Source organism: Equus asinus, chromosome 22, assembly GCF_041296235.1.
Source record: "Equus asinus isolate D_3611 breed Donkey chromosome 22, EquAss-T2T_v2, whole genome shotgun sequence".
Taxonomy (NCBI): Eukaryota; Metazoa; Chordata; class Mammalia; order Perissodactyla; family Equidae; genus Equus; species Equus asinus.
Genome location: NC_091811.1, coordinates 43,918,450 through 43,927,594, shown reverse-complemented (window position 1 = coordinate 43,927,594; position 9,145 = coordinate 43,918,450).

Here is a 9,145-nt window from a genome sequence, read left to right as displayed (position 1 = left end):
CATAGAGAGGAGAGAGTAGCTGAATTAATGTATTCAAATTGGTATGCAAGGTTGGAATCCAGTGACTAAGTGGAGTGATTGATCTTAGATAAGATGGTGCATATTTCATCCATAGCTACAGGGGAAAGGCAAATTTACCAGTAGGTTTGTAGGAATGATGTTTGGAGCATGTGGAATTTCTGCATCTGGTTCCTTCTGTTTTCTCTGGAGGAACAAGCGCCAGCAGTTGAGATTGGAAAGGGAGAAGTAGGTATTGGTGATTGGAGGAGAGAGATGAAGTTATAAAATAATCATATATGATGGAAGGAAAATAAATGTTTTAGGAAAACATGATGGAGATGCTGGGCAACATTGAGAGCCCACTTGAGAATGAAGGTCAGAATAGTGGAAGGAAAACGGGACAAGAGTATGCAAGGGAAGGGCAAAGTCAATACATTCCAGCAAAGTCATTAGGTTTATATTGTGCAATGTCCCTACTTGAGCGAGTTCCCCAGAGATTTAGCATAAATGCAGAAAGAAGGGAATCACATAAGATCCTGGACCTTTGTTCCAAAGCATTTTGGGGGGGCAGCATGGCCTAACCCAGAAAACACAACAGGGCATGAAGTAAAAATGAGGCAATAGACAAACCCAGATAAGTGACCAAGTTAAAATCGATGATGGGAGAGTGCAGGAGACAGAGCAGGGATAGAAGTGACCTCAGATCAAAGAACGTGGAACAGGAAGAAAGTGTGATTAGTAACTAAGAGTGGAGCTTGTGAAGAAGTATGACTAGGCATATGGAACAAAATCAAAGAAAGAGTAGTATAGGAAATGATCAAAACCCTGGGGTGCGAAGCCAGTTATATTTGGTCCAGGAATCCAGAGGTCAATCATAAAGAAGAGTATTTCTCCACAATGACTTTCTTCTCTCTCAAAAACTACACTATTCTGTGTCTTAAAGGGAGATCACTATTCCTGACTCAGAAAACAGGAGCCATCACAGGACTTCTCCATCAGTACCTTCTAACAGTTTGATGGATGTCAAAAGCTCCTTGGATTGCCTCCCCTGATTCCCACATTGTGGATTCCACTGTTAAAACATCCTGTACACGGTCCGGAGCCGAAACACTGAGGTCCCTTTGGAGATTCCAGCTTTGAATGGAAAATGAGCATCTCTGCGACTTAAAACCACTTCACTGAGCAATGGTTAGTCATTTAAATGCAAGAAGATTAATCTTTATGATTTCCAAAGGTTGAATTATGAGAGCATGGAAAATGAATGAGTTTAACAGTCAAAATGAATTTGAATCCTGGCTTCAGTTTACTTTAGTTAATTGTTCATGGATCTCAGTTTCTTCACCTATATAAATGGGGTAATAATAATTGTCTAGAAAATTATTTTAAAGATTAGATCAGGTGACATATGAAAGCACCTGTCACAATGCCTAAAGCATGGTCAGTCCTCAGAAAACGGTTTGTTTTCTTTGCTTTTCTCTCTTCTTTCCTTTTCTTTGTACTCACTCCCTCCTTCCCTCATTCTCAAATAGTCCCTTTCCCTTCTTTTCTTTTTTTCCTTTCCTTTTTTGGGAAATCTCATTACCAAGAGTCATTTACCAGGAACATTTTATTTAAAGATTTTTTTTTTTCTTTCCCCCATCTACCAGTGGAAAGTCTGATAAAGGTCTAAATTCATGTACTTATAGGAAACATAAGTCTGCTACTTGTCACAGAATTCCATTGCTTTAATTCTGACTTGAAACTTCTTAATTACATTGATTTTATAGCATCTCTGTCCCTGAGATTTAGTATGACCTCCCAGAAAGTTCCCTGTTGATCCTGCTTTTGTGAATGTTATTTTCAGGTGGGTAAAGTGAGAATGCATGTCCTACAATATTTCAGGCACTTACTTTTAAGGTAACAGAAGCTTTTTTGGGTAGGCATGGTTATTACATTTTTTGTATATAGATTTGTAAATGTAAGATCTTAGGTATCTCAAAAAATCTCAAGTCTAGAAAAAAAAAAATAGATGCCTTTAAGCAACTGTCCTGAAAGTAAGTTCAATCTCCTCTTCCTGTCTACATGATACATGTTATTTTTGCTTGGATAAAAAATTCTTGCACTCTTAGCAGCCACATCAGCTTTTTCATCTGCCTGGCCTTCCATCATCTCAGAAACATCACAAGGTTGTGAAATTACCTCTTGCAGCAGGATGATTAAAGGTCTTTGTTGTTGATTCCTGTCTAAATCGTCAAATTCTCTTTGTTGAAAATCTCACAATAGTCTGTACTTTGCTTAATTCAAATAATTTTATTCCAGATTATGAACCATCTCAGACTTAATAAAGTATTTTATGATATTCTTCTCTGTGGTTTAGGCAGTTAGTTATTTTAATTAAAAAATGTGAAACAAAATATTCTGGGAGATTCTGGCCTTCCTCAGAGCGTGAGTAAAATACAGCATTGCACTTTTACAGGCATTCCTAAAAAATGATACATCACTCTGTTACAGAAGAATACAAATAATAAATTATATATAAAGATATAAAATTATATATAAAATATAAATTATATATAAATATATAAAATGTTAAATTAACATTTTATCAAGACTATTATTTTTAAATTATTTTTCTACAAAGAGTTGGTTTTTATAGTCATATTGCCAAGAAGTGTTAATATTGAGAATATAAGAAAATAGACACGGGAGGAGAGTGAAATGAGGAGTTGTTGCTCAATGGGTATAATATTTCACTTATGCAAGATGAATAAGTTTTAGAGATCTGTCTACTGTACAACATAGTGCCTATAGTTAACAATATGGTATTGTGCACTTTAAATATGTTACAGATAAATCTCATGTTCTTACCACAAAACACACACACAAAAGAACACAAGAAAATTTTTGGAGGTGATAGATATGTTTGTACCTTCATTGTGGTGATCATATCATGAGTGTATGCATATGTCCAAACTCATCAAAACTGTACAAATTAAATATATGCAACTTTTTTGTATATCAATTTTTAAAAAGAAAAGAAAATATATATTAAAAATTCAAAGATCTGTACTCAATTTTATGAGAAACCATCAATTATTCACAGAAATTATGAAAGAAAACAGGGGAATATAAAATACAACATCAAGTAGTGGTAAATTAGCTTTTATCATGTAGTTCTAAAAATGTGTAGATAATCTAAACTATTATGGAGGAAAAGCAATGAATCTTCATTTTAGGGGGTATTGTTTTAAGACCAAATCAGAATCAGCACTAGAGAATATGAGATCTAAAGCTATAGAATTTCAACATAAGGGTCTTAAGCAGGTAGAAGTACTGCAGTCCTCTTAGAGATCTCTATTCAAGGGGCTCCGTTGTTGAAGCGAAAGAAAAGAAGGTGATTGGGAAAAGAAGGGGATGAAATACCAGAAGAAAATTTCTCCCACTTTTCTTTTGTAACCAACAGACAAAAGATAGGAATGGTCTGCAAGCTAATAATGGTGTGTCGTTCCAAGAATACAGACCAGCTCATTCAGGCAAACTGCTCTCCTATAGAAGCCATATGGCAGCCTTTAGATTTTGATCGTGTACGAGAAACATGAGCCCTGTCCAGGATGTAGTCTTTGTTGCCAGCCTTTTTTAGAAGTTCATCCTAAGTTCTTCTCTGAACTGAAATTTAAATTAGCCAGTCATTCTTGGAATGATTAAAATATATTCAAATATGCTTTCTATAAAAAATAGTATTTTTCCTCTGGGAAAAGAGCAAATTAAAAAAATCCCTTTTGTAAATCATCAGACTCTTACCTGCTAAGAAACATTACCATTATCCCCAGAAACACAGAAAGATCTTGTATGCCATGTTGCTTCCAGTTTAAATCAACAGTGTTAACAGCTGACAGTTCATGCCGATTTTTCTATCTTCAAGTATTCTGTGTGAAATAACTTTGAACAAGTAAGAATAACTGTAGAATTTTACAAAAGCTCTTGACAGTCTATTCCCTGAGAAGACAAACCTTGCCAAAAAGCTATAGTTATTAAATTCATTGAAGGCACATAAAATAATATGGGATTTTGATGCTAACAGAGTGTGGATTTGCCTATCCAGTCAATCCATCAGGGAATTGAAATGGATAAGAAGCCTGGTGGAGGAGATGGAGTGACATCAGGAAACCTGTCAGTGTTAATTCCCTGGAAGTCAGTGGAGGCGGTTTGGCAAGGGATTTTCTTTCATCCCTGTGTTCTTCCATGCGCCAAGTCTCCTTGGCTCTGCAATAGTTCTCTCAGACATGGAAGAGAGAGTTGACCATCACATTCAGTGGTCCTTTTATTTTTGAGAAATAGGTGATTTATTCCAGTCTAGGTGTGTGATCTTAAAGTATCAGTAGGACATAATAACACACTTGCATGTTCTCTGAAATCCAGCATTTAAAACCATTCCTCTGGAAACTTTCCCAACATGACCTCATTAAAAGTTCAATGATTGCTCAGATATGATTACATATCTGGGATAAGATTCTTTTTCAGCAAAACCTTGCAAAGGCCAAATAAATGCATGGTCAGCAGGTGTCATGAAGTCTGGAATTGTTTGGGCAATCAGCCATTTCTTTGTACTACTTTTTTTGCCTTTAAATTTGTTCTAATGAAACTATGATTTAGTCCAATGTTATTTTGAATTCCTAGAGATTTTAAAGTTTTTCATTGATTGCAAATTTTTAATATTCTATGATAGTTCAGGTGCCAGATTTAGTAGTGTTTGGTGGGACAGTTTGGGTTAGACACTGCCATGATAAAATTCATCCCTACTTTAGGTACTAAGCCCATACCTCCCATCCCCTAATGAGGTGCACATGATTCTTCTCAGGCAAAAGAAGCCATGATATTTGCTCCCTGTCCCCAGTACCTCAGTTTTTCACTTTCAAAGTGTTCTTAAATATATTTGACTAAGTAGTTACCAATTTTTTATAATTTCAGGAGCAGGAAACTCACACTTCCAAAATGCAATGCCTGGCACAGATGTCATCTTTACTGGACACTTGAAATCTTAAATATTTTTATTAGATGGTCAGCCCAAATAAGTGCAAGTGTAAAAGAATACCTTTTTTTTAAAGATTTTATTTTTTCCTTTTTCTCCCCAAAGCCCCCCGGTACACAGTTGTATATTCTTAGTTGTGGGTCTTTCCAGTTGTGGCATGTGGGACACCGCCTCAGCATGGCTTGATGAGTGGTGCCATGTCGGCGCCCAGGATTCTAACCGACGAAACACTGAGCCGCCTGCAGCAGAGCATGTGAACTTAACCGCTTGGCCACAGGGCCAGCCCCATAAAGAATATTTTTAACCAACTGATTGCTAGTGTAGACAACACTCTATACACACCAGATACACACACACTCAGATCACCCTCTCCACATACATAACAGGTATCAGTTAGTCTCCATTCCTGCCTTTATGTCCATGAGCGATTTTGTGGGGACGAGTTACTCTAACAGAGAAAAGAAGTTTGGGACCTAAATTAGAACATGGAAATCATGAGAGGGATGGTGAGGACTTTTTCCTTCCCAAGATATCGGAGACTGGTTTTCAGCTCATGGAGGGTTAAGACCAAAGCCAACAGCCCTACTTAAAGGGAAGTTGTGAGACTGAGCAAAAAGAGAACTGCCTTGGGAGCCTAGGTGGAAAAGTGAGGCTCAGGGCTGCATAGGACCCCCATCCCCAAGCTGAGCTGATATCTCTGCAGAGAGCCCTGCACTGTCTGATCCCTGGAGGCTGAAAGCTGTGGTTGTGTGCAGAGTCCTCATTCTTAGCATAGATATTGGTAATCCTATGATGGGCAATCCTGGCACACTGAGGCTTTTACAAAGGACTTTGGACTGTCAATATTGTGGAGCAGAGGTTGGCAAACTTTTTCTGTAAAAGACCAGATGGTAAATATTTTTGGTTTTCATGCCACGTGCTCTCTCTACCACATTGTGTCTCCTCACTCCATTACCCTCTTCCTTCTCTTCCTCCTCCACCTCCTTTTTCCTCATTAAATAAGCCTTTAAAAAAATTTTTTAAAGCAGTTTTATATTGCAGGCTATACATAAACATTACATGGCTGTGTAGGGGAGGAAGACTTTTCCTCTACCTAATGTGGGTTCGTCTGGCCAGAGAACGAATTAAATTCACATGAGACAGAATAGCAGGAGAAAATTAAACAAAGCTTTATAACATGTATACATGGGAGAGGTCAGGCAAGCTGAGCAACTCGCCAAAATGGCCGAAACCACCACTTAAATATCTAAAGACAAAGGAGGATGTTGGGGGTGGAGGGGGAGTCGATCATGGGAGATTACCACACAAGTACAGTAAACAAAATGCAGATTTAAGTCCTTGCCTTTGGCATTGATGAAGAGTTTCTAGAGAGAAGGTCATCTCCCCTTCCTGGTACAGAGAGGGAGATATCTTTACAGACGGAGAGTTCCTTTACAATGTATATGTCTCTTACAAAGGGTAAGTAAATTCTACTTTTCAGTTGCTTTCCTGTCTGCAAAGTAACTAGCCTCAAATAATCATCATGCCAAAGAGACATATCTTGGGGTGACCAAATCCAGGTCCCCACAGTTGGATTTGGCCCATAGTCTCTAGTTTCCCAACTCCTTTCCTAAAGGGGAAGTGAAGAGTCAAAAACTGATCCGGAATGAGGACACTACATTTGTCAAGATACCCTAACTTCTGTTACAAACAATCCTTAAATTCCATGACTTAACAAAATAGTAAATTCCTTCTGACTCTCATCAAGGTCCACTATGGGGATTGGTTGTGGTGGAGCCAGTGCGAAGGGGACGGCCCTGCCCCACATAATCTTTCAGGCACTCAGGTTCCTTTGATCAAAGGACTCTGTCACCTAGAGCTTCCAAGTCTTCCACTGAATGCTTTGCATCTGGCTAACAGAGAAGGGAAGAGCAAGAGAAGGGGAATCTTGAAGGAGATGTTAAGCGTTAGACTTGTACATGTTGCACAGCGTTGAACTCGGTCTCATTGCTGGACTTGCGAAAGGTCCTGGAAAATGGAATGTAGTAGTGCCAATGGGAAGCAGAGGGGAACATAGAGATTAGAAACTACTGGCAATCTTCGGAAGCAGTGGCAAGTAGACTGACAGCAGCGGTGTGCAGGCCTCTGAAGGTATGGGAGGTGGGAGTCAGTAGGGGAAGTAGGAAGGGGTACAGAAAGAAGGGGAGTGGAGATAAATACCTACTTGACAGCAATCTTAGGAGCCGGCTCTGTTTCCGTGCTGTGTGCGAGACTGCAAGTACCCCCATGGAATTTGAAATGATAGATAGATGTATAGGTGATAGATAGTCAAATTAGCTGCATATTGAAGTCAAAAAGTTAGAAAATAACATTCTCCAATTTGACATTTTCCATCAGCAATCTTTCCAATGCAGAATGGGAGTTGGGGTCAAGTTGAGATAAACAATCTCTAATATTATTTTATTTTGATCAGGGCATTAATGAAAGTTTAATCATTTTTCTGATATTTAAGGCATAGTGCTTCTTCCACTAATCATCACCCTTCTTAGTGGCTAGGATGTTTTCTTCACAAATCTTGTTTGTGTCATTACACATGAATATTCTAATTTTAACTCACCTTCTCAGTCAATATGAAATGACCTTTGTTTGACATTGTTTATTTTGTTGTAAATTGTACTTAAATAACTTCCTTTAATATCACTGTGGGAAATTCGGCAACTGTAGCAGAAATTTGCACTTATAAAACTATAGTTACAGCAGAAAGCCCTATGCAAGCATTTGCTAGTAGTAGCAGCCCATAGATCAGTACAATTATCTAGAGTGCTACTAGTCCCAGGTTTTTTGAAGAAAAAAAAGTATATCAGGCAACATTTTCACTGTGTTATTATGCATATTCCTTAATATAGAAATTACAGCTTTTGACTTTCAAGAGCCCAGGATATCTTTCTAAGCTGACAAAACTCAGTGACTCCAAAAGATACCTTAAAACTAGTCCTGATTTTCTATAAGCCATTGTAACCATTTCAATTACAAATCTTTCAAGAGAATCACCATTGTTGTATTTGTAGCAGTATAGATAATGTCATTTCTCCCTAATTTGATTTATAGATCTAGTGCTATTGCAATTAAATTCTCAGCAAATTTGTGTATTAGTCTACGTGAAAGTTGACAAATTGGTTTAAAAATTTATGAAATGCAAGAGAAATTTAAAAAAACACAAGATAGTCTTAAAGAACATAGGTAGAGGACTTACAATTCCAGATATCATGACTTATAAAGCTACAGTAATTATGACAATGTGGTATTGCACAAGGACAGTATGTGGACCAGGGAAATAGAATAGAGAATCCAGAAGTAGACACATACATACGATCTAGTATATGACAAAATGTCACTGACAATCAGTAGGGAAATTATTTTTTCAATAAATGGTGCTGGATCAAGTGGATATCCATATGAAAAAACAAATGTTGACTCTCATGTTACAGCATACACGATAATTAACTCATAGACCTAATTGTGCAACATAAATACAAAGTTTTTAGAAGAAAACATAGATAATTTCATGACTTGAGGTACACAAAGATTTCTAAACAGAACATAAAGCATCAACCAAAAAAGGAATAATCAATAAATTCTCCTTCACTAATTTAAAAAGTTCTATCATTAAAAGATATTATGCTAGAGAGAACGGTAGTCACATGTTGGAAGAAGATATTTGCATTACATACAGCTGCAAACTCTCAGGCAGGAGCTGAGGGTGTAGTCCACAGAAGGTATTTCTTCTTCCTCAAGGAAACTTCACTTCTGCTCTTAAATCCTTTCAACCAAATGAATGAGGTCCACCCAGATTATATAATCTCTTTTACTTAAAGTCAACTGATTATAGATGATAACAACTTCTATAAAATACATTCACAGCAACAGTTAAATTGGTATTTGATTGAAAACTGGTTGTGATAGCCTAGCCAAGGTGACACATAAAACTAACCATCACAGAAGAAGGGTCAACCACTTGGAAAATTGACAATGTCTATAAAAGTTGATTATAGCTGTACTCTGACCTAACAATTTCATTTGTCGGTATATAGCCAACAGAAATACTTATATCCACCAAAAAGTATACACAAAAATGTCCAAAACGATTTTATTAGCCAA